This window comes from Alligator mississippiensis, chromosome 1, assembly GCF_030867095.1.
Source record: "Alligator mississippiensis isolate rAllMis1 chromosome 1, rAllMis1, whole genome shotgun sequence".
NCBI lineage: Eukaryota > Metazoa > Chordata > Crocodylia > Alligatoridae > Alligator > Alligator mississippiensis.
Genome location: NC_081824.1, coordinates 474,098,621 through 474,124,065, shown reverse-complemented (window position 1 = coordinate 474,124,065; position 25,445 = coordinate 474,098,621). Strand labels below are relative to the sequence as shown.

General features: G+C 51.6%; 1 long non-coding RNA gene and 1 other non-coding gene across 9 annotated transcripts; one reads left to right on the top strand and one right to left on the bottom strand.

The window, feature by feature from the left end:
• Positions 1-309: 309 nt before the first annotated feature.
• On the top strand, positions 310-25,435 carry LOC132248747 (uncharacterized). 8 transcript variants are annotated; one of them, XR_009460103.1, is made up of 4 exons: positions 310-914; positions 1,405-1,550; positions 4,299-4,407; positions 17,821-25,435. It is a non-coding gene; the product is annotated as an uncharacterized LOC132248747 (long non-coding RNA). The 8 variants fall into 8 exon arrangements; XR_009460106.1 differs by having other exon boundaries at positions 310-1,550; positions 17,821-17,971; positions 21,001-25,435; XR_009460109.1 differs by having other exon boundaries at positions 310-1,550; positions 17,821-21,078; positions 23,109-25,435.
• Positions 23,444-23,634, bottom strand: LOC132247792 (U2 spliceosomal RNA). Its single transcript, XR_009459231.1, has one exon. It is a non-coding gene; the product is annotated as a U2 spliceosomal RNA (small nuclear RNA).
• Positions 25,436-25,445: the final 10 nt, after the last annotated feature.

The following is a 25,445-nucleotide window of genomic DNA, read 5'->3' as shown; positions in this document are numbered from 1 at the left end:
GCTGGGCGGCGGGGACGGGCCAGAGCGGCGGGAGGCGGCAGTCACGTGCCCGCGCTCAGGCCCCGCCCCGCGCCGCTGCCGGTAGGGCCGGGACTGCGTCCGTCGGCCCGGAAACGCGGCAGGAGCGGCGGGGGGCGGCGGAGGCAGCGTGTGGAGGCCGCCTCAGGCCCGCTTCCACACCCCGCCGCCCCGACACGAGGGAGGCCGGGTCTCTGCACAGTGGGGGGGGGCAGCGCTGGAGTCTGGGACCGGGACTGGCCTCGTGAGAGCGGGTCGTCCTCGGCTGCGAGGGGTTGCCCACGGGTGTGTGTACGGGGGCGGGGGCGTGGACCTCCACATATACACTTGTACACGTATACACATAGGTGTGCATGTCAGTATACATACATGGAAAGAGTGCGTGTGGCAGTGCACATACATGTCTGCCTGTTTGCGCACACCTGCATGCACACACACGCAGTATGCACCTGCAGGCACGCTGTACCCTATGTGCTACAGGTGCACTGTGTGTATACACCTACACATGCAGATGCGTGTGCATGCATGTACACACACACACACGTGCATGCATGTACATGGCTGCACGGGCTCACACACCGAGTGCGTGAGTAGGGGTGGGAGTCAGTCAGCTCTGTGAGGCATGTAAACACCTGCATGCGATTCACGAGGTTTCCGGCAGGAAGCCGTAGCATCAGAAGCTGTTCGTATCTGCTGTGGCAAGAGGTAGGGGTGGGAGTCAGTCTACTATTTTTCATAATGAAAAACAGTGAAATTAATTTTTGAAAAGCAGGTGCCACAAAACTCAGGCCAGTTGCAGACGGGCGCCTGGAGCCGAAAGAGGCTGAGAAACCCCCGTACTAGGTACAGGAAGCCACGATGATCGCTTTCTCGACAGCATCTTCAGTAGCACCTGGGTATATTTTTCATGCCTGTTAATGGGGACTGATTTCAGACACGCTCCAGTGAAGACATTAAGTAGGACTGAAATTGTCTCCTTGTTTCATTCAGCGTAGGCCTAAAGGCCTCAAGTTGCAGTTAGTTGGTTACTGAACAAACTGCCGGTTTTCAGGGAGTCTCCAGCGCTCGACGCTCCTCACCTCCCGCTCCAGCGCTCGGCGCTGTCTCCCCCGGGCACTGACGCTCCTGGTTATGCCTCTGGCTTTGCTTACACAAAAAGTTGAACCAGTTTAACTCTGGTTTACTCAATCTGGTCAATTTAAGTAGTGCACACCAATTCACAGGTGGTTTTCTTGGTGTAGCTTGTGTTGATAACTTTTTAAAACCAATTTTATTTAAATAGGCACAATATCTGGCTAGGTGAGGGTTGAAATGTCATTTCCCACACCCTTTGCATAGTCATAATTCACTAATTGAGAAATTAACTTTTTTTTCTTCTTCTTTCAGCGCTACGACTTGTTGTGAAGCATTTACAGCTGCTCCACTTATGCATATTTTCCAACAGGCAGGATCTTTTGAAAACGATACCTAATGTTATGTTATTAAAATGGCTATCCATACAAGGCAGAGTGTAAAAATGAAAATGCTGACAGGTATTTTTTAATCTTTTGAGATTTTAACTAACATTTCATTGATATTTATGTTTTATTAATTATCTCTGTAAGCAAATACAAATTGACGTATTATGCATCTACGAGACAAGGGTTGCTCAATTTCCATCCCCTGGGCCAAATGCAGCCCCATGGAGCCATCACATCTGGCTTGTGGGGCTCCCCATGGGTCTGGGGAATTGGCAGCAAGCGAGTGGTGGCCATGAACACAGCCTCCCCACCACTTCCCCTGCCAAATCCCCAAGCCCCAGTACCTGCATGGCTGGTCTGAGCCAAGCTATGCCTCTTTCCCCTGTGGGCCTGGGCCACGTTCCCCCACTTCGGGATCAGGGTTGGACCGTGTCCCCTTCCTTTCCTGCAGGGCCGGGTTGGGCCAGGCCACGCACTCTTTCCCTCCCTACGGGGTCACCTGGCTAGCCTTCTTTCCCTCTTGACAAGGATGGGTCAAGCTCCTTTCCCCATCAGGGCTGTGTTGAAGCCAGTTTGTCCCCCACCTGGCCAGATGGTGCCCACCCACGTGCCAGAGCAGGAACACCTGGATCCAGCCCGTGAATGTATTGGCCACTGGCAGTCTGGCCTGCTGTGTTGGGGCTGCACTGTACTATCGGTGGTCCATTAAACCAATTTTAAAGAAACGAGTCATGGAATCACAGATTATGCGATCATAATTTTATCACTACTTTATATTTTCCTTTCAAAGGAAAAACTAGAAGTACTCTGTGACAGGCTCACAGCCACAGGGGCTGCCATGACACCCCTAGCGGCCTTGCTGCTCCTGCCTGGCTCCAGCTCTAATGTCACTCTCTCTTCATTGTTCACCAGCCGTGCCTTGCTCTTAATATTACAGGTTGATTCAAGGAGGCTGCTAGCAGGCCTTAGAGTGAGCCCGAATCCAGTAAGTTTCCCCTGGGTCTGAGGCCCCATTGGCCACTATCCAGACATCCAACCTTGGTAGGTTCCTCTCGGCCTGACTACAGGTGCCCTACAGGGACCTAGCCTTAAGGGCAAACGGTGTGGTTCCTTTTCCTCCCCTACTCCACGCCCTAAGCCTCAGAGATGTTCTCCCTTTGATTTTCCTTCTTATGCACTCTGCCCCCTTGAGCTCCCAGACCCCTCCACCGCCCAGCCCTGGACACAGGTGGCTCTGGGCCTCTTGGACCTCGTGATCTGGGTCTCAGCCTTTTTTCAGTTCTGGGACCCCTCCCTGGGTCCCACCCTCAGTGTGAGGGCTCCTGGGATACTGGCTCTCTAAGCAAGCCTTGAGTCTGCACCCCCAGGGTTCAAGGCTAAACATAAATCAATAAGAAACATCACCGCCGTCTGGCAGACACCTCAGTCTTTAGAGGTGTAACATAAAGACCACTTGCCTGTAAACCCAGTCTTCCTCAGTCCAAGAAACTTGCCTCTGTTTCCAGACCTGTAGAGTTGTTCAGCCAAAATCCAGTTCCCTTCAGGGACCCGGAGCCAGGAGTTCTGCACTGTGCAGTAGCTGGGGGGAAACGAAGAGACTGGTGCAGACTCGGGGCTCATGTAGCTCCAGCCTGAGCCCTCTTCCAGCCAGGTGAGTCCCTCATTAGCTCCCCCCTGCCCCCTAAAAGCAGCCTCTCAGGCTGCTTGCTCTCCTAAAGGGTCAGGCACATCCCAGTGCCCTGTTACATATTCTGTATACTAGATAACCATGATAGTTGATTACTGTGTTAATTATTTGTACGTCCTTCCATGAGGAGAGGTGACAATCCTGACTAAAGTTCTGTTGTAGCAGATGCTGTACAAATGCAAATAAAGACTTAGGGTGTGTGTAAATGAAATGAAAATTCCCGTTTATGTCGACGCAACTGCATTTGTCACTATGGCCTGTTTGTTAGTTCTTATCCTGAAAAGATATAGTCTGAAAAAGCTCCATTTGTATTCGAAGGCCAAGTCTGTGTGTGCATAGTTTTCGACAAATGAGCTGTTAAACTCGGTAAGACTATTAGCGCATGAGGCTAAATGTTTGCATAATCATTTGCAGAAGTGGGGTGTGAAACTAGTTTTACAAATATACAGCAAAGCTAAGGCAGGTCTTACCTTTAAAGCCGCTAATCAGTCTAGTATTATGACTTCATTTGCTTAGCTAGAGTAAACCAAACAAAGGAAATGAGACTTAATAGATACAGCATGGGATACTGGAGTTTTTACAGGTTAGTTTTATTTTGGTACTGTGTGTAGGCCACATTAGCCCACTGATTGCACTGGTTGTTGTGCAAACACACATGAGCTTCATGCTGATAAATTACAATTTTAAGCCTTGGGACCGTTCTCTTTCTCTCTTGGTTGGAGGATTTGGACCAAAAAGGAAAAACACAGGGAGGGGGGACTTTGGGGAAGTGATTGAACAGAACAAAATCTGAAAAACGATTCTGCAAGAATATCTTCTTTTACCACCTGTCATGACGTAGAAATAGGCAAGAGGTCAGTTTGGCTTTTAAATTCAGGAGCAGTGTGTAGGTCTGGGATGAAAAAAACCACCCCATTTCTTCCACCTGTTCCCTTATATACTAAGCAAATCTGATTTAGAGAAAGAAGGGTTTTCTTTTTACTAAAACTGCACTTAACCTTGACCTGGCAATCGCATAGCATCATAGCTCTTAACTTATTTGACTATTTGATTACTGTAACTTTTAAAAAAATGAAACATCTAGGAATTAAGAACTGTAAAGTAATAGGTAGTGTGTTATTTTATCATCTCAGGTTCAAGCAGGACAGTTTCAGGAAAGTATGACTTGAGAGAGGCAGCCAGACAGACAATCCAAATGCTTCAGTTGGCAGGATGAAGTGATATGCTAATGTAAGAGAAAAGGTGGGTGTACAATGGCAAGGAAATAAATACCCGTTAAAGGGATGGGAGGTCTAGGACAGTGGTTCTCAACATTTTTTGTACCAGGACCTATTTATGAAGATCAGTGGCCAGTCCCCACCTGCCTTCCCCCAGCCCTGCTAAAGGGAGCCCCCAGCTGCCCCTGTGCCATTCGGGCCGAAGTCCCGCAGTTCGTGCGGATTTCAGCGGAGAGAGTCCAGCCCCAGCACAGGCTGGAGGGAGGAGGGGAGGCCTGTGGCGGCCCCCCCCCGCCCTGGTCTGGGGCTGCCATGCCTCACTAGGCAGCCTGGTCATGGTCCCTCCAGCGCGTCCCCCCAGCAGCGTCTCCCAGTTGCTCTGCCCATACAAGTATGAGCACCAGCCCAAGTGCCACCAGCCCACCTATGCAGCTCCCCCCGATGCCTCCTTCTCTTGCTGAAGGGGCAGGCGCCTACCCCTCCCGTCCCCCCTGCCCTGATGCAGCCTTGACGCCCGGCTATCTTCCCCCATATCTGGCAGGTACCCATCCCCCCTGCCCACGCACACACAGTCCCCAAGTCCCGGACCTCCAACCCCCACTGATCATACACTTACCTGCATCCAGCTATTGGTGCTACTCCCAGGACCCTGCCTGGGTGCATGCAGGCCATGGGGATGTGTGTGCAGAGACACACGTGTGCCTGCTGCCTCCAGTCACCCAAGCAGTGACTTGCAGGCAGGCTGGAATGAAGGTTGTGTGTCTGGGGAATGACAAGCTAGATGTGTGTGGAATTAAGGGCTAGCTCTGAAGAAGATGACAGTGGGAGAGATTGGGGGTGGAGGGGAAGAGGTGGGAGAGGTGGATTCTTTGCTAGTGAGCTTCCCTGGGAGTCAGGCAGCGTGGGATAGCTAGGATCTTCCTGCGAGCCCAGCTGTAAGTGTTCGGATTCAATGCTGGCAAGCATAATAAATATTGTTATAGCGTTTTGATGATAGTGTTAGAGCACGGGTGCTCAGCCTCTGGTCCTTGGGCCAATTGCAGCCTGTGGAGCTATGATATCTGCCCCATTGGGCTCCCCACAGTTGGGAAATTTGAGGGTTTCTCACCTGTCTAAACTCTTTCTTCTGGTGAGATACCCCCCTCCCCCTCCCCCATTGCCTTTGGATTGGTTTCTTGTCATGCCCCTACCTTTCCTCCCTCCATGGGCTTCGATTGGGGCTGGCCAAAAATCCCTGTTCATGCTGGATCAGGACTGGGCTGTGCCCTACCCCACTCTGGACAGCTGGATGGGGCCCTGTTATGAACTCCTTGGGCCCCAGATTGGAACCACTGACTGCGTACTGCTTGCATATGGATTGGGCACTGCCCATCCATCTCACCAGACAAAAAGGTTGAGCACTCTTTGTTAAGAGTGGTGTTTTAGCTGTGATGATCCAGGAAGTATGCAAAAGGCAAGGATTTTTTGGGTGTGGTGACTTTTATTGGACCAACTGTATGGTTGGAATTAAATTACTCCTCAATGTCTTCATCAGCGACTTGGACGAGGGAGTGAAGTGTACTCTGTCCAAGTTTGCAGATGACACAAAGCTGTGGGGAGAAGTGGACACGCCGGAGGGCAGGGAACAGCTACAAGCACACCTGGACAGGTTGGACAAATGGGCAGAAAACAACAGAATGCAATTCAACAAGGAGAAATGCAAAGGGCTGCACCTAGGGAGGAAATATGTCCAGCACACCTACTGCCTAGGGAATGACCTGCTGGGTGGCACGGAAGCAGAAAGGGATCTCGGAGTCCTAGTGGACTCCAAGATAAACATGAGCCGGCAGTGTGACGGAGCCATCAGAAAAGCTAATGGCACTTTATCGTGCATCAGCAGATGCATGACGAACAAATCCAAGGAGGTGATACTTCCCCTCTATCGGGCGCTGGTCAGACCGCAGTTGGAGTACTGTGTGCAATTTTGGGCGCCACACTTCAAGAGGGATGCGGATAACCTGGAGAGGGTCCAGAGAAGGGCCACTCGTATGGTTAAGGGCTTGCAGACCAAGCCCTACGAGGCGAGACTAGAGAACCTGGACCTCTTCAGCCTCTGCAAGAGAAGGTTGAGAGGCGACCTTGCGGCTGCCTATAAGTTCATCACGGGGGCACAGAAGGGAATTGGTGAGGTTTTATTCACCAAGGCGCCTGGGGGGGGTTACAAGAAATAATGGCCACAAGGTAGCAGAGAGCAGATTTAGACTGGACATTAGGAAGAACTTCTTCCCAGTTCGAGTGGCCAAGGTCTGGAACGGGCTCCCAAGGGAGGTGGTGCTCTCCCCTACCCTGGGGGTTTTCAAGAGGAGGTTAGATAGGCATCTAGCTGGGGTCATCTAAACCCAGCACTCTTTCCTGCCTATGCAGGGGGTCGGACTCGATGATCTATTGAGGTCCCTTCTGACCCTAACTTCTATGAATCTATAAGTTAGATAAGCTTTCAAACACAAGATTCATAAATTAATAGATTCATAGATGCTAGGGTTGGAAGGGACCTCAACAAACCATTGAGTCCGACCCGCTGCCTAGGCAGGAAAGAGTGCTGGGGTCAGATGACCCCAGCCAGATGCCTATCCAGCCTTCTCCTAAAGACTCCCAAGGTAGGGGAGAGCACCACCTCCCCTGGAAGCCCATTCCAAATTGTGGCCACCCTTCCCGTGAAGAAAGTTTTTGTGATGTCTAGCCTAAATCTGCTCTCTGTCAGTTTGTGACCATTGTTCCTTGTTACCCCAAGAGGCATCCTGGTGAACAGAGCATCTCCGGTTCCTTGCTGCGCCCCCCCTAATGAATTTGTAGTTGGCCACAAGATCACCTCTCAGCCTTCTCTTGTGGAGGCTGAAGAGGTCCAGATCCCTTAGTCGCCCTTCATAGGGCTTAGCCTGTAAACCCTTAACCGTACAAGTGGCTCTCCTCTGGACCCTCTTGAAGCTGTCCACATCCTTCTTAAAGTATGGTGCCCAAAACTGGACGCAGTACTCCATCTGGAGTCTGACCAGTGCCGCATAGAGGGGAAGTGTCACCTCCTTGGTTCTAGTTGTCATGCATCTGCTGATGCACGATTAAGTGCAGTTAGCTTTGCTGATGATTTCGTCACACTGACGACTCATGCTCATCTTGGAGTCCACTAGGACTCCGAGATCCCTTTCCGCTTCTGCGCTGCTGAGAGGGTCATTTCCTAGCCAGTAGGTGCGCTGGATATCTTTACGTCCTAGGTGCAGTACTCTGCATTTGTCCTTGTTGTACTGCATCCTGTTGTGTTCAGACCACTTTTCCAACCTGTCCAGGTCTGCCTGCAGTCATTCCCTACCCTCCAGAGTGCTTACTTCACCCCACAATTTGGTATCATCTGCAGACTTGCACAGAGGACACTTCACGCCCACATCCAAGTCACTGATGAAGACACTGAAGAGTACAGGTCTAAGGACTGAGCCCGGTGGGAACCCACTACCCAGATGCTTCCAGGTCGATACCGACCCGTCTGCTACCACTCTCTGGGTGCGACCCGCAAGCCAATTTGCCACCTGCCAGACCGTGTAAACATCTAAGTCACAGCCTCTTAATTTATTTAAGAGAATGGGATGAGATACGGAATCGAAGGTCTTCCTAAAATAAAAAAAAACAACATCCACCTCTACTTCTGCATCAGCATTTTGTGACCTGGTTATAAAATGAAACCAGATTAGTCAGGCATGATCCACCTGCTACGGATCAATGCTGGTTGCCCTGCTGCATTATTTTTCCCGCTGGACTCCCACAAATATGATCCTTAATAATCTTTTCAAAGACTTTTCCAAGGATGGAGGTGAGGCTGACTGGCCTATAATGACTTGTATCCTCTTTCCTCCCCTTCTTGAAAATGGGGACCACATTGGCCCTTTTCCAGTCCTCTGGGACCTGACCCGAGTGCCACGAGTGCTCAAACAGCCGTGCCAGTGGCTCTGCAATGACACCGGCAAATGCCTTCAGTACTCGCGGATGCAGCGCGTCTGGGCCTGCTAACTTAAACACATCCAGTCCATCCAAGTGACTCTGCACCACGTCAGCGCCGACAGTTGGTAGGCTGGTATCCCTCTGATCCCATCTAAGAACCTGTTAGGAGACTGATCTTGACCCTTGTTCAAGGACACTGAGGCAAAAAACTCATTGAATAGCTCAGCCTTGTCCCCCCTGTCTGTCACTAATTGCTCGTGTTTCTTCAGTAGGGGTCCTGTGCTGCCCTGCGCCTTCGTTTTGCTCCCTACATACCTGACAATAGACTTCTTGTTGTCTTTAATTTGTGTTGCCAGCCTCAGCTCTGTAGTTGCTTTGGCCTTTCTAACTGCCACCCTGCAAGCGCGGGCCAAGTAGATACACTCCTCCTTGGTAGCTTCCTCCTGCTTTCACCACCTATATGTCTTTTTTTTTTTTGCCCTTAGGCTCTTCTGGATGTTTGTGTTTAGCCAAGGAAGTTTTTTGGCCCCTTTCTCCCCTTTCCCTCGCACTGGGATCATCTCCCTCTGTGCCTGAAGGATCACTTCCTTTAGGAACGACCTCCCTTCCTGGACTCCCATCTCGCCAATACTCCTCTCCTGCAGTGCATCGCTGGTTAAACTGAGCACACTGAAGTTAGCCTTCCTAAAGTCAAGCACCTCCATCCTATTATTATCTTACCCACTCGACGCCGTATGATAAATTTGATTGAGTGAGTGGTGGTCACTGTCCCCAAGGTGACCACGAATCTGTAGTTCCCCTACCAGGTCATCCCCCATAGCCAACACCAAGTCCAGTGGGACCGTATACTTCCTGCGTTAGGTGAGCGGTTGGATTTGGCTGACTGCTTTTCCCAGCAGATGTCAGGGTAGTTTAGGTCCCCCATGACAACCATGTCCCTAGACTGTACGGCCTCTGAGAGCTGCCGCAAGCATTCCCAGTCTAGCTCTGCTCCTTGATGTGGTGGTCTGTAGCAGACCCCCATCACCAGGTCCCTTTCCCCTTGACCTCCGTGTGTCCTAACCCACAATGCTTTAACTTTCTCTTAAGACTCCCTTCTGTGCACTCACCTGAACACGGTCTGAAACCAATGATGCTAATGCGCAGAGTTCAGACTCCTCCTGCTCTCCCCTCAACTAAATAGGGATGGGAGAAAACCCCTTCCCACGTCCCTACAGCTGGCCCAGGTCACCTTACTGCTGCTGCTGGTTCCTTACCACGGCACAGGTGCCAAGGGCGCACACACGCTTGCTTCAGCATCCCAAGTAAAAGTCAAATGCTCTAGGTGAGGCTTGAACTCACAACCTTAGCAGCACTTCCATAGGGTTGTTTTTACAAGTACCACATGCTAACCCACTGCACCACCAGTGCTGAACTGAAAGGCTCTTTGTCACTCTTTTAGAGCATTGGTTTAAAGTAATTGTATCTCTGCTATTGGCTTTTGGATTTAATAAAGACATTTGAACTGAATTACTGACACGCTCAACCAAATTCTAACACAACATACAGGGCGCATCTACATGTGTCACTATGGCAACTTTACTGTGCTGTGTGTGTGGCACATGATTATTTTTAGCCGCTACTTCACCGTAGTGGCGCGCTATACCAGGGGGGTGTGTTGCAATGGGGAGGTAGCTGCTGTTTGCGTGTAGATGCCCATGGATGCTACATCGCCAATTTTGTTTCTTATACTGCTGTTTTTCCAAATGTTTCTAATAAATCAGAGAAAACTAGGGTCGAAAGGGGTTCCAGTAACTCATCTAGTCCAACCCCTTGCTAAAAGCAGGACCATCCTTAATTTGATCATGCCAGAGACTTGTCGAGCCGGGCCTTAAAATCCTCCAAGAGTCCACCACCCTCTAGATAAGCCGTCCCAGCACTTCACCAATCTCTTAGTCAGAAAGTTTTTCCTAATGTCCAGCTTGTTCACATCCCTTCTGTAGTAGGGGGCACAAAACTGAGCACAGTACTCCACATGTAACCTCACCAGTGCAGAAAAGTGGGGAATAATGACTTCCCTCAGTGCTGACAACACTCCTACTAATGCAGCCCAGTATGCTGTTAGCCTTCTTGGCAACAAGCACACACTGTTGGCACCTATTCAGCTTATTGTCCGCTGTAACCCCCAGGTCCTTTTCTGTGGAGCTGCTGCTTAGCCAGTTGGTCCCACGCCTGTAGCGGTGCATGAGACTGTTCTGTCTTAAGTTCAGGACTTTGCACTTCTTCTTCTGGAGCTTTGCCTTCTTCCCCTGCATGGCTGGTTTCAGGCCTGGCCATTCTTCCTTCCATGGGACTGCTGTGGGGACAGGCATGCCCCCAACCTGCCGCTGTAGTGGGGCCTCGTCAAGCCCCTTGGGCTCGGGTTGAGGCTGACAAAGCCCCCTTTCTGCGCTGTCTTGGGGCTGGCGTGCCCCCTGCCTCCCTCTGCACAGATGGATGGGGCCCTGGCATGCCTTTGTTTAGAGCGATGTTTGAGCACCCCGTGGTTTGAGCACCCGTTTGTGTAGAGTTATGTTCTACCTGTGATGATCTAGGAAGTATGCAAGAGGCAAGGATTTTTGGGTGTGATCACTTTTATTGGACCAACTGAATGGTTGGAATTAAGTTAGACAAGCTTTCAAACGCAAAACGTTCTTTGTCAGTGTTTTAGAGCAGTTGCTTAAAGCAGGTGTAGTCAATCTGGGGTATGCCTACCCCTGGAGGTAATTTGAAAGGTCCCAGGGAATGTACAGGGGCGGGCGCAGATGTAGCACACCTGCTGCCTCACAGGAGCAGGGCCAGGGCGGAGGGAGAGCGGGGCCCACAGAAGCTGCGCTGCCGCTGCTCTGCCACTCACCGTGCCCCTGCTCTGTCTGGCCCTTGCCACCCCCCGCCACGTCTGACCGTTCGCCACCCCCACCTGCTCCGCATCCGGCTGCTCCCACCCCCCTGGGGGTACACTTTTTAAAGAAGGGGCTGCCGGGGGTACACTTACTAAAAAAAAGGTTGAAAACTACTGGCTTAAACTCACTATATATCTGCTATTGGCTTTTGGATTTAATAAAGACATTTTAGCTGGATTTAATAAAGACATTTTCCTGACATACTCAATCAAACTCTAACACAACATGCAGTGTTGTTCTGGCTTTTGAAGACTGCCCAGAAACCTGTGCTTTTTTATTAATTGCTGATCATTTTACAGCTTTTAGAGAAAAAGGAAATTAGTTAAGCTCTTTCTGAGTAGTAAGATACTCATGTTTATTAAAAGCTTAATGAAATTTGGGACAATAACGAAATAATACCTTTAAAATATTTTTTAGAAGTTATGCATTTATATTAGGGGCGTACCGATAGAGATTTTTGGGGCCGATATTGCTAGCTGATCTTTAAGGAGGCATATTTGCTGATACCGATCTGGTTTCCGATACAGCTACCTCCAGCTGGTTAACTCCGGTCTGGTGGAAGGGGAAGGAGAAGGAGAAGGGGAAGGGGAAGGGGAAGGGGCGTGGCGGGGGTGCAGATCAACGCCGCCTATGGTGAGGGAGGAGGCAGAGGGAGGTGCTGCCCAGGCGGGGTGCAGGGGACGGAGCCAGAGCTCGTGATAGGGGGCCAGCTGTCACCGCTGCTTGCAACCCGGGAAGGCACTGGGGGGACATGTGCCCCCCTGGATCTGTGTGGGACGGGGCAGGCTGCAGCCAGGACCGCGTGGGGCTCTTCTCGGCAGGGGCTAGGCTTGGAGTGGGTGCCGGCAGTGCTGGGAGGATGCTGCATCCAGCCCAAATTTTGCCAGGGCTCTGCTTCCAGCGCCACCACCGCCAGCCACTCGGTGCAGCCCTGGCTCAACGCCCCACCTCCACCCATGCACCAGGAAAACCCGGGGCTGCATTGGGCTGCTGGCAGCGGTGGCACTGGGAGCACAGCGGTGGTGAAATCTGGGGTGGATGCAGCATCCTCCCAATGCCACCGGCGCCCTCTCCGAGCCCAGCCTCCACCGAGAAGAGCTCCACGCAGCCCCGGCTGCAGCCCACCCTGCCGTGCACAGATCCAAGGGGCGCGCCCCCCCCCCCCGCCCGTGCCCTCCCAGAGTGCAGGTAGCAGTGGGAGCCACCTCCCCCCACCACAAGCTGGAGCTCCCCCTCTCCACCCTGCCTGGACAGCACCTGTCCCCACCCCCTCCATCACCAGCGGGAGCCTTGATCTGCCCCCCACATGCCGCTTTCCTCCCCTTCCACCACACTGGACTTGCCAGCTGAAGGCAGCTCTCCACGCTGCCAGATGTGCTCCTTGCTTCCTGAGTGCTGTGCTGTGACTGCACAGCACAGGCATTTATCAGCCAAATTATCAGCCCCATCGGGCCGATATCCGATACAGCCAGTTTTATTTGTACTGATACCGATCCGATATCAGACCAAGGTATCAGTGCACCTCTAGTTTATATGATCGCTCACAGCGCTGCTAAGTGGTGCAAATCACAAGCTCTCTTATTGTACCTGTAGGCTTTCATATATGACTGCAAAGTTGCTAACTTTTCTTATATACAAAAAACTAGAACTCTGGGTTCCAAAATGATACCTTTTATTAGACCAACTGGAAAATGGCAAGAAAACTGTCCTTTTCTGCAGGCTTTCGGGATCCAAGTCCCTTCGTTAGGCTCTGGGAAAAGTGTAGATGTTACAAGATGGTAAAACGTCCCCATAGGTAGGAAAGAAACTTCATTTTTGCACAGAGGGAGCTGAAGATGGAGGGCCGTCCCTCTGGGTCCTTGAGAATGTCTTTGTGAGCTGTGCTGAGTAGCTCTTTGATGTGTAGGAACTTTTCTTATAACCTTTCAAGTAAAAATGCGAATTAAACAGATGCTTGGCTTGCATGTTAACATCCTATTTGTCAAAGTTGTAGTTCTTGTGCTGCTCTTTCTCCAAATTTTCCTCATAAAGATTTTTCATAATCAGCTATTAATTAGTACTTTTGCTTTCAAGTAACAGTTCAAAAAAATCAAAATGTATTAGCTGAGAGACTGCTCATTTTCAAATAAGAACAAAAAATAATCTTGTATTTTAACTTTTTCCCCCTCCAGATATGTCAGTTGACCAGTTTAATAGTGGATGGGATTAAGTTGTCCTTTTGGTGATACCAAGCGTACATTAGGTTTGAGTGTAACCTCCTAAATCCCTGTTGTGCTGTGCTCTTAATGAATAGCTTCACCAAGGTTTTGGTGTTAACGTGCAAGACTATTTTATCAACCTTTGTTAATTATAGAGTTTTGAAATTGTGCTCTGTCACGATTGATATTTTCAAAACTGTACATGTATTCTTGATGATGTACTAGCAGTAAGATGCACCGATAAAGATGTTTTGGGCCGATACCGATGGCTGATTGTAGACCATCCATATTGGATGATACTGATCCAATTGCCAATATGCAGCCTGGCAGCTTGGAGAACGGCATTTGGCTGGTAAGTCTGTGGGGGTGAAGGGGTGTTGGGAAGGAAAGAGGCATGGGGGCGCAGATTGAGGTCCCCCGCAGTGAGAGAGGGAGTGGGGCTGGGGCAGGGGCAGGCACTGCCCAGCTGAAGTGGGGCAGGACGTGAGACGGAGCCGCAACTCATCCGAGGGTGGCAGGGAGGGAAGGGGTGGCTCCCACTCCTGCACGCGTCCCCAGGGCAGGCTTGTTTGGAGATTTTGGTGCCAGGAGATCAAGTGCTAGAATAAAGTCGTGTATTAAAGACCATTAAATCACTAGTACCACGTAGCATTCATTCAGGAGCTGTAAAGAATGAAATGACTGAGCTTGTCTTGCATTTAAAAGCTTTTCTAACTTGATCTTAACTACACAGTGGATCCAGTAAAAAATATCACCCTAAGAAACTCTTGCCTCTCTCCTAAGAAAAATACAGTCTCATTAAAATCACCTATTATAACAGAGGGTTGTAAACTATACCTTACTTTTAAAACAGGTCTGAATGGTGGTCGTGGCGATTATAAACCCATAATCCATAGACGAGTGCTATCTTCAACTGTTTGAAGAAGTAAACAGATAAAAAAAGGGGGACAAGCCAGTGCAGCTTTTGTAACGGGAAACAATTTGTCTCTAGTCTTTTCTTTCATTTGAACAAAACCGGTGGATGAAACTGCAGTGGAAGAGGTCACAGAATCAGAGAAAATGAGGGTTGGAAGGGACCTCAGGAGGTCGTCTAGTCCGAGCCCCTCATGAGGTGCAACTCCAGGTGTGCTTTGGCCCTCCTGATTTCGTCCCTGCATGCCAAGCAGTACTGTTATGCTCCTTCCTAGTCGTTGGTCCAACTTTCTACTTCTTGCACGCTGCCTTTTTGTGTTTTAGCGTGCTGAGAGTTCCCTGCTAAGCCGACCTGGTCATCTGCCATTCTTGGTAGTCTTTCTGCGCATTGAGATGGTTTATTCCTGTGCCCTCCGTCAGGTTTCTTTAAAATACAGCCAGCTCTCCTGGACTCCTTTTACTTTCCGATTGGCCTCCCAGGGGAGCCCGCCCATCAGCACTTCCTGAGTGAAGGGAAGTCTGCTTTTCTGAAGGGCGGGGCTCGTACCCTGCTGCCTGTCTGCCTCCTGATCCTGAACTCAGTCATCTCGTGGTTGGTGCTGCCCCCGGTGCCATTCACTGATTGATTCCCCACCAATTCTTCTCAGTTTGTCAGCAGGAGGTCAGGAAGAGCATGGCCCCTAGCTGGCCTCTGCACCGCTTGCACCAGGAGGTTGTCCCCAGCACTCTCCTGGTGTGCCTGTGCGCTGCTGTATTGCCTTCCCAGCAGATGTCGGGGATTGAAATCCCCCATGAGAACCGTGGCCCGTGATTGGTAAATCCGCTCGCTGTTTGAAGAAAGCCTCATCCACCACTTCCTCCTGGTCTGGTGGTCTGTAGCAGACACCCACCATGACATCACTCGTGTTGCTCTTCCCTCTGACCCGAACCCAGAGACTTCCTACAGACCTAGCTCCAGTTTCAGACCGGAGCTTTGAGCCGTTGTACAGATACTTGTGCGTGTGCAATTCCTCCGTCTCTCCTCCGCTGCTTGTCCTTCCTGAACAGTTTATATCCACCCATTGCAGTGCTCCAGCCATGCGCGCTGTCCCACCAAGTCTGTTATTCCAGTCATGTCATGGTTCTGTGACTGCAAGGACTTCCAAGTCTTATTGCTTATTTCCCAAGCTTCATGCATGTGTGTACAGACACCTGAGGACCTAGCTGATTGCTCTGCTTTCTCAGGAAGAATGAGAGGCTTTCCTTTTCCCTCATTTTCCTGCACTTCCTCCAGGTCACCTGCTTCCCCACTTACCTCAGGGCTTTGGTCTCCATCCTCCAGCGCACAGAGTTTAAATTTTAAAGCCTTCCTCACTAGGTTAGTGAGCCCGTCTGGAAATAAGTCGTTCCCTCTCTTCGTCCTGTGTCTCCCTAGCAATCCTTCTTGGAACAACTTCCCTTGGTTGAAGAAGCCAAAGCCTGCTGGTGTCACTGTCTGTGTCGCCATGCATTGATCTGCAAGATGCGTCTGCTTCCGATCAGGCCCTTCCCTTTGACCAGCAGTATTGAGGAGAACACCACCCGAGTCCCCTTCCTCTTCACCCTGGCACCCAGAGCCCTGTAGTCACTTTTGATCTGCTCAGGGTCGCCCCTGGCAGTATCACGGGTGCCGACATGGATGAGCAGCATGGAGGTAGCCAGAGCCTGGATGAGTGTGGGTAACTGCTCCGTGACCTCTCAGGTCCAGGCTCCAGGGAAGCAGCAGAGCTCCTGAGACAACAGGTCAGGCTGGCAGACGGACGCCTCTTCCCCTAGAGGAGGGAGTCTCCAGCCACCCCCACCCTTCCCTTCCTCTTGGTGGCAGTGGTCTCAACCCTCCCTCTCTTGGAAAGGCTTGGCCTGGCCTCTGCCACCGATGGAACATGCTCCTCCTCTGCTGCTGGGGCTTCACGTCTCTTCTCCAGGCAAACCGCTGCAGGTGGGCGTGAATATTTCTCCTTGCTGCAAGAGGTCACAAGCTTTCAGCTTCTGCCTTCCTTGGCGTTCAAGTCCTCTTCCTTCTCTAGTGCCGCCCTTGGCAGTCTTGTCACCACAGTAGAAGTATCCTCAAGCATCAAATTGATGAAGTTGTCATGGTGGAGGATGCTTTGGAGCCTCGCCACCTCCTCCTGTAGCTCTCTCGCCTGCTTCCCGAGGGGCACCACCTGAACGCGCGGCTCACATCACAGGCTCCCCCATCTCGCTGTCACTGAAAGGAACCTGCCAGCGGCAAACCCCGTGGGGTAGATGGTGAGCGCTCCTGCCTGGGTGGACACCTCACAGGTAGGAGCCCAGAGAGAGCTGGCAGTGGCAGTGGCTCGGGGATTTTGATGTCTTCCAGGCGTGTCGCTGGGTTTCTTAATCCGCTCCCTCTCTCTGCTCGCCCCTCTTTCCAAGCAGACCTTTCCTAGCAAACTCCCTTGTAAACTGGCCTCTGTGCTGCTCCTTGGTCCCAAAAGCTTCCCTTTCCCCTGCTAACCCGCTTCCTCTCTCCAAGTTTACGGTGAAGGAAGGTGAGGGAGAGCTTCCAGATAAATTACCTAGCAAACGCCGCCTCCAACTTCCCTCTCACTCTGGACTCCAGTTAAGCAAGGAGCACAAGAACTGGTCTAATTGCTGTGTATTAGCGACTTACACTAAATAGATGTAGATTAGGTACTCTCAATTAAAGAAAGGTCTTACATTAAAGGCTCCCCTTTAAAGAACGGGGGGCAAACTGACCTGTGAACTAACTTTAAAAAAACATATTATTTCTATATATAAATAGCTACATGTCTATATAACTGTACCTCTAACACAGTGGTTCCCAAACTGTAGGTCACAACCCCAAATGGGCTTGAAACATCAGCAGGCTGGGGTGGCAGGGGTGGGGGGCTATGGGTGGGGAGCGAGGGGTCATGCTGAGGAATGGGGCCATAAATGGATCGTGCTGAGGAAAAGTTTGGGAGGCACTGCTCTGACAGCCTGCCTTGTGACTGCCGTGGTTCGCTTGACAGTCCAAACCACACTTTTACAGTTACACCGCTCTTAGTCTTGTTACAAAGACTGTACTGTGCAGTGTGCACACCCGTCACCGTCACATTGAAACCTGCAAACTGACTTATGAACTGTTTGCAAACTGCCCCGTTTGCTGCCCCTGGTCACGCAGAGTCTCCTTTTCTCCCCTCCTGGCCCTTGTTAAGACTTTTGTCAGACAGAGGTAGCAGTCCCCCAGCTTGCAGCACTCCCAGCTCCTTAGAGCACGTGCCCAGACGTACACGCAGCCCCAGCTCACTTTCCTTCCAGGGGTTCGGGTCAGGTGCCTGGCTCCTCTTCCCTCGTCTCCTTTGCCCTGTTTGCTGCCCCTGTTCACCTTGTTTCTCTCTACTGAGCCTTTCAATGTACCTCAGTCTAACGTTTATCTTTAAATTCTCTTTTATTTAGAGCCCTTGCTTTCTGTACGTGCCTTCGTTGCATCCCAAGAAGGAAAGCTGCTGCATCATTGAACCAGTTAGTCTCCAGTGTGCCACCCTGCCCAGATTTCTTCCAAGGAAGGAGTAGTGGATGTGATCTCTGCAAAAAGAAAGCTTGTCTGGTAAAGAGCAATTTTCCTCTTTAAGTAGCTTTTGACATTAAAGCAAAGAACTCTCAATACCATATTTTATGTACTTTTGAAAAATGGGCTGTTTACTTCGTTCTGTCTGTGCGGGATATGCAGATTGAGGACTGTACTGTGTCATACACAAACATCTGCGACCCTGGGTAGAGTATGTAATGCTGTAAACGTTACAGTCCACGTGCTTGCACAGAGCATTGCATAGAAACTAGAAGAGTTTGTGCCAGAGCCAGGGGCACAGGAGTGGCTTTTTAAGAACTGTCCTTATGTCTGTTTCTTTTAGTTTGTAGAGGTTAAAACTTTCTGAAACATTATGCAAAGCTGAGGTATAGCACCCCTGCTAATACAGTATGTAAATATTCTCATTACATTTGGGGGGCATATTTCACCATTTTGACATATAGCAGTGCTATAGAGGGGCATGACAAGGAGCAATCTATACCTGCAGCAATGATGAAGCAGTTATATTTCAGACATAACATCATTCTTTGTAAAAATAGTCCTCACTCTCTCTAGGCTAAAACATCACGGCCACCTGTAAGGTTTGTTATGCTACAGTCAAAACTGCAGTTGAAAGGGATTTCTTCTTTCCTTTTAGTTTTGTTAACTTACGGAGGAGGAAATAATTTCAGTTCACTTTAGGAATCGGTCCCGTTCCTTTGCACCTGTTTTCCCTAAGTTAGTCCTTGGAACAATACCGGCTCAATTATAGTGAAGTAATATCATGCATTTTGAGCTTGTGGAATCCACAGACCGCGTAATTCTCTGCATTTCCTCCCCCTTCCTTGCATCCCACTTTTTGACAGTGTCCTTCTGCTGGAGCTATGCTGGAAAACCTTGCAACCTTGCGTGTGCGTGTGTGCGTGCATGTGTGTGCGTGTGCACACATGCTGCATGCAAAATCCTACACTTTGTTTAGTCTGCAGAACCTCTTCTGTTAGCTAACGCTCCAGGCTCCGCAAAGGTGCAGTGAGAGAGGAGCACTAGTAAGTACCTAAGGCAGAAAGCAAACAAGGGCTTTATCACTGGTCTTTAACTCCTATCAAAAGGGGAGGGAGGGAGAAGTCATTTAAACATGAGGCTTGAATGAAAATTAGCATGGATTAGTCACAGTTGTCCCAGGAGTCCTGTTATCTCAGGTCACAGGTACTTATGGTAGGGAGTGGGGTACTTTACCTGTAGGATCCCCAAGTGAAAGACTCTTGAGGGAGCCAAGAGGGGGAGGAAGAGTCCTGGGTCTGTTTTTAGCCAAAGGGAATTCCCCTTGAGGCATGGCAGGAGTAGTGTGTGTCTCCCTGTCTTTTCCCAGTGGATGAGCTCCTGGGCAGTTCATGCATGGAGGAAGGATGACTCTCTAGCCTGTTCCCCGCAGGTAAACGGCAACAAATTGAACTGATTTGGAGAAACAAGTGGGTTACGTCTGAGCAGCTTCCTTGCTTGCTAGTCAGTTGGCTGAAGAGTGGTTGATGCTGATGTTACTTAATACTAGATTTACCCTTCTGTGGCCCCTGGCAGAGAGATCGGGGCATTCATCCTCCACTTTGCACAGGCTGGAGGGAACAACCTGGCTCCCATCTTAGTTTTGAAGAACTTCATTGCTGAAAAATCAAATGCTCACGTGTTCCCTAAGGAACGTATCCATTCAAAGGCATGAAATATAAACGTATATTGTTACGTGCAAATGCTTTGCACAAGTACATTTGCTGGATGCATTTGGTATGTTCTTCAAGCAAGTAGTGTCGTTAGCTGTTAAATTCTTGACTCCTCTGTTAGGCTTGGGACAGAAATTACACACAAGCTGGTCTAAGAGATTGGAAACAGGTTCAGATCTGGAACACAACAGAAGGATGGTGCGCATAAGCCACTTTCAAGATTGCCGAAACAGGTTTAAGATAAGCCTGGATGGATGTAGTATTAGACTGAACTGATTTAGATTAAACTGGTTTATTGTACTTCTGACCCAGACCCTCTCCAGATTCATATTAACACATAGTCCCCCAGCATCCCTGGACCTCTGCCAGCCTGCAAGGGAAAAGCCACCTTTGCCCACGTTTTCCTCCATTAAAAGACAATCCACCCTTAAAGTTTGTTGATCCAGTTTTAAAGTTTGTTCGTGACCCTTTCATAGGCACTTGTGACCCCCTTTTGGGACACAACCCGCGAACTGAGAACCGCTGCGGTAGAGCAGCAGGGTCGGTCGCGGAGCGCGCTGCTGCGGAGCGGAGGGGCAGTGCCGCTCAACCCTGTGAGACGGGTCCCACGTACCAGATCAGACCTCTTTGTGGGCCAGATTAAGCCTGTGGGCTGGAGATTGCCACCCCCTCTTATAGCTCCTTTTCAGCTGGGGCTTTGTAGATGCTCCTGTTACCTTGTTTCTACATCGAAAGACTCGTGCTACACGGCAGGGTAGGCTTTCACCTCGTAGACTAAGTCAATCAGAGGTGCGTAAGCTTTTGTAAGCGAGCTCGCTTCATACCCCTTTCTTTTTCCTCCCTTCCCTACCCTTTGTTTTCCAGTAACTGCTCTCTGTTTAGAACCGCTGCTTCCTGAAACGTCTTGTTTGACAACAGAGCCGTCCAATTTCTGAGTGGCTGGGGCTGCAGCCCCCCTATCCGCATGCTGTAGGGGCTGCATGCCCACCAGAGCCGCCTCCTGCACGAGCTGAAAGGGGTCTGCAGGACCTCCCCAGCCACAGACTCCCTTGCACCAGGACTGTGCCGCCCTGCCTTGGCCCTAGTGCACAAGGGGTGGCGGGGGGAAGTGGGCACGCAGGAAGCAGATGCTGGGCTAGGGAAGGGGATTTTGGTGGGAGCAGCAGCAGCGAAGCGATGGGGCAAGCAGACTCGGGACTGGGAGTTTGGGAGCTGCACGCAGCCCACAGGCCGCCAGTCGGATGCCCGTAACTGGTTGGCTTTCTGTGGTTTACTCTCCTTATGTGCTGTCCCTATATTCATTTTAGTTCTCGTTGAGTTTTCCTTTTCTTACTCCTTCTTCGAAACATCTCCTAGGTTGATCCTGACGGTAAAACAAGCGTACCCGTTAAGATGACTGCGGGGAAAGTATCCTGTTTTCATCTACGCAGCCTGGTGAGTTCCACGATTTACATTTGAAAAGTACCTCTTACAGCACATGTCCTTAGAGCTGATTTTTTCTATTATATGATAAGCTTCTCATGGCTTTTCCCTCCCCCGATACGTGTGAAGTGGGTCTAGACTTTTGGGAGATCGCATGTTTTTCTGTCGAAAAACCACAGGGCGGGTCAGCACTGCTACTTAGGACGCCGTAACGTGCGACTTCTCGGAGCGTGTGACAAAGAGTTCCCGTTGACGTTACACGGTATTTAGTATTGCCAGCCCCACAACCAATGCTAGTTGTGCCATTGCATTGCTGCTGCGGCTGTTGCATTGGTTAGCAGCAGCCCCCGAACTGACAAGCTCCACACGTCTTCAAGGCTCCCAGGAGGCAGTTTCCGGACTGGTGTTATCACCGACCGACCGTGCTGGGCATGGCTTATGGCGCTAGCAGTGCCGCGGTGCTTGCAGCGGGCATGCTGACAGCCTCTTATCCCACGGAGAGCTCCTGACAGTCGGTCCGTTCCCGCTGGGGATTTAACAAGGCCTTGGTTGGCAGCGCCTTCCAAGACGGGCAGTTTTCCTGTGCGGGGACAGCCTCCCGCGTCCATCCCGCGTCTCCCTGGACGGAGCAGGGCCGGGCAGAAGCCACGCGCTACGGTTCGGAGGAGAGCAGTGCCGGGGCAGGGTTCAAGTCAGGATGTCGTCGTCACGCTGGGGCGTTTCTCCACCTTCCTGCCGAGAGCGTCTCGTCTCCGCTTCCTGTGCTCCAACAGCCAGCGCGGAGGCGAGAGAGGCAGGGAGGCGGTGAGGGGACGGGAACATGAGCAAGGCAGATGCCAGTGCTGTGGGCCCCACGGGGGGTGGGTGGCGTTGCCAGAGGGAGTTTTCCCTGGGGCCGGAGGCTGCTTGTGACAGCCGAGGGAGCGGGGCTCTCGTCTGACGGTCGGGTGCGAGCACGCTGGAACGATTCAAACGAGGCAAAGCACAGGCTCCGCGCCCCAAACTGGAAAGGTGTCGCTGCATTCGAGTTGTTCCTGCGCAGCGTTGAAGCGTGTTCACGCTCGGTGACGAAGCTCGTTCACCCTGCGTGATGAAGTACGTTCACACGCAACAGCGAAGCACGTGGACACGCAACGAAATGTGTGCACACAAACAGCGAAGCCTGTTCACGCGCAGCAGCGAGCGGTCTAACTGTTGTTAGGCGTGAGCTCGCTGAGAGCAACCGAGATGAAGCAGAGGAGAGGCCCCACACGCCAAACTGGAAAGGTTTTGCTCTGGTTCAATCCTCAGCTCGTTCACAGGCAGCAGTTAAAGCGTGTTCACGCTCAATGATGAGGCGTGTTCAAATGCAATTAGGTGCGTTCACACTCAGCGATTTAATAGCGTTGAAACGCGTTTACACGCAGCGTTTAAGCACATTCGCATAGACGAGTGACGCGCCTTCCCTTCCTCCTCAGGATTAGAGCTTAATAGCAGCTGCCCCTTTGAACCCTGCCCCTGGGGAAGGACTCCCAGCGTGCCTGTGTGCCGCTAAGAGCGCTGTCGCTGGGAGCAGGGCCCCGCTGGACTGGAGAGGGTTGATGCGAGACGCTGCCATCGTGGGGCTGAGGCTTCCTTGCAAAGGTGTGGAGCCTCTCAGTTGTTCACAGCTAGTTCACACCCAACCACGAGAACAATGCTTTTGCGTATGGCCACCAGCCACGAGGCGCCAGGCAAGCTGTTGTAGGGGGCAGTCTTGACTAGGAGCCTTGGGCCGGGAGACGGGGCTTGTGCGTCTCCCCTGCCCACGGGGGGCGCTCCTCCCACCGCACCGTCCATCTCCCCCTGCTCCAAGGCCACGCGACGACAAAACGATGCATGCGCTCACCACGTAGTTGGTGTGTAGCGCATCGTGCTCCAGAAGCCTCGCCTTGGTGTTGTGGCGGCCTCTGGCTCTTCCCAGGCCTTCCAGCTTTCAGTTGTGGCTCGCATCTGACCTCTGAGACGTACCGTACCGTACCGTACCGCCTGTGTTCAGTTTGGTTCGTTTTGCTTCATAACAGTGTGACGACAACATCCACAGCTTTCCAGCATCCTAAAGCCCCCGATTTCTGCTGTGACAGAGGATTTCCGTTGTAACAGAGCTGTTCGCAGGGGGTCACCAAGCAGGCTGCCCCTGACACCCCCCCCCTCAGCTGCACGCTGCTGACCGCGCTCTTCATCCAGGTGCAGGCAGAGGGACCGCTTTCCTCCGGGCAGGCCAGCCACCCCGTCCTTCTCGGACAAGTAGTAGCCTGCCTGCCAGACTGCCGGGGGCCCCTGCCCGGCACCAGCCCCCCCAGATGTCTCTGACGAAGCGACGAGATCTACTTTTTGACAGCAGCAAGTTCTCCCCGAGGGGAGGTGCACCGCTCCTGGAGGCACTGCAATACCAGGCCGATGCGTGGAGTGGATGGAGCAAGCTCCGAGTCCATCTCCCAGTTCCAAAAATCCATTTAATATAAAGTCCTCACATCGAGGACATATCAGATATTAAACTGATAAGAACAGATACTACACTTGATCTTAGCCAAAAGGCCGAGAAGCGATACCGTGAGCCCCTCGGAAACCTCGGGGCCCCCACGGGCAGCCCCCCCAAACACACCGCAAGCTGCCACGGAGGCCCCTCCGCTCACAGTCGTCACCTGCAGCTTCTGGCACCAGAAACCCACACGGAAAAGTCCTTCCGCAATATCTCGTGCCCAACTGGTCCGAAGCACCCCCCCCACCCTCCCCCACGTAGCCCAAAGGCCCCCCCATTCATGCCCTCTCAACACTGCCCTGCCTCTCGCCTCCTCCTCGCTGGCCATGAGAGGAGAGATGATTTGCTCAAAGCCGGAGTGAGCGCGATGACGACAGCGTCTCGCGGGGCGTTCCTCCAGCCCTGATCTCCCCGCCAGCAGCAGCACAGCAACAGCAGCAGCAGCAGCAGCAGCAGCAGCAAGCCCCTGAGCAGAGACGGGTACACTGGGAGCCCTTGTCAAAGGGGCAGGGATCAAAAGGGCAGCTGCTGATCCCTGAGGGGGAACGGGCTCTAATCCCCGAGGGGCAATGCGCTTCACTGGTCGGTGCCACCGTGCTTAGTGGCAGAGCGGGAATGTGCTTCAGTTGTGCTTGAACACAGTTAATCACTGAGTGTGAGCCCAACCGGTTGTATTTGAACAGGAACACCCTTAATTGTTGCCCGTGAGTGTGATTGTGCTTCAGTTGTGCTTGAACACCCGTTGATCACTGAGTGTGAGCCCACGCACCAGTATTTGAACGGGAACACCCTTGTTGCCTGTGAGACTGTGATTGTGCTTCAGTTGTGCTTGAACACCCGTTGATCACTGAGTGTGAGCCCACGCACCGGTATTTGAACGGGAACACCCTTAATTGTTGCCTGTGAGACTGTGATTGTGCTTCAGTTGTGCTTGAACACCCGTTAATCACTGAGTGTGAGCCCACCCACCAGTATAATGGGAACACCCTTAATTGTTGCCTGTGAGAGTGTGAATGTTTGCAGTTGTGCTTGAACACCCGTTAATCACTGAGCGTGAGCCCACCCACCGGTATTTGAACGGGAACACCCTTAATTGTTGCCTGTGAGAGTGTGAGTGTCTGCAGTTGTGATTGAACACCCGTTAATCACTGAGCGCAAACCCACCCACTGGTAGTGGAACAGGAACACCCTTAATTGTTGCCTGTGAGAGTGTGATTGTGCTTCAGTTGTGATTGAACACCCGTTAATCACTGAGCGCGAACCCACCCACCGGTAGTGGAACAGGAACACCCTTAATTGTTGCCTGTGAAGGAGCTGCAGACGACCGAAAGAGAGCAAAACCTTCCTTTCCGGTTTCGGCTGCGGCGCCTCTCCTTTGCTTCGTCTTAGTTGTTCTCAGCTAGCTCACAGCTAACAACTAGAACAGGCTTGCACGTGATTGCGCTTCACTGTTTCTGTGCACACGCTTAATTGTGTGTCAGTGGACATCCCTGTTGTGCCTGGAAGGGTCCTGCGGTGGCACGCTCCGGTCCTTCCCCCGATGCCCGGTGGGTGTGGTGTGCGGGTGGTGGTTGTTGTTGTTCTCCCCCCGCAAGCTGTGAGCGTGTGTTGCTGAATCCTGTTGCTAATAAAGATGAAGCTGTTTGCCGTCCCACCAGTCGCTCTGCTGAACGCTGACTCGAGGACAGAAGCCCAGGGGCGTGGAGGTCTGAGTGAGTACCCCGTCCCAGGGACCCCGTGGCCAAGGCCAACACTGTATGGTGTCAGAAGTGACCTGTCGGAGTAGGCAGACCAAAGGCTCTCTACAGAAGCAAGCTTGCATACAGTTGAGCAAAAGCAAAGCTGCCATAGCACTTTGCAAAAGCAAAGCAAACCACCG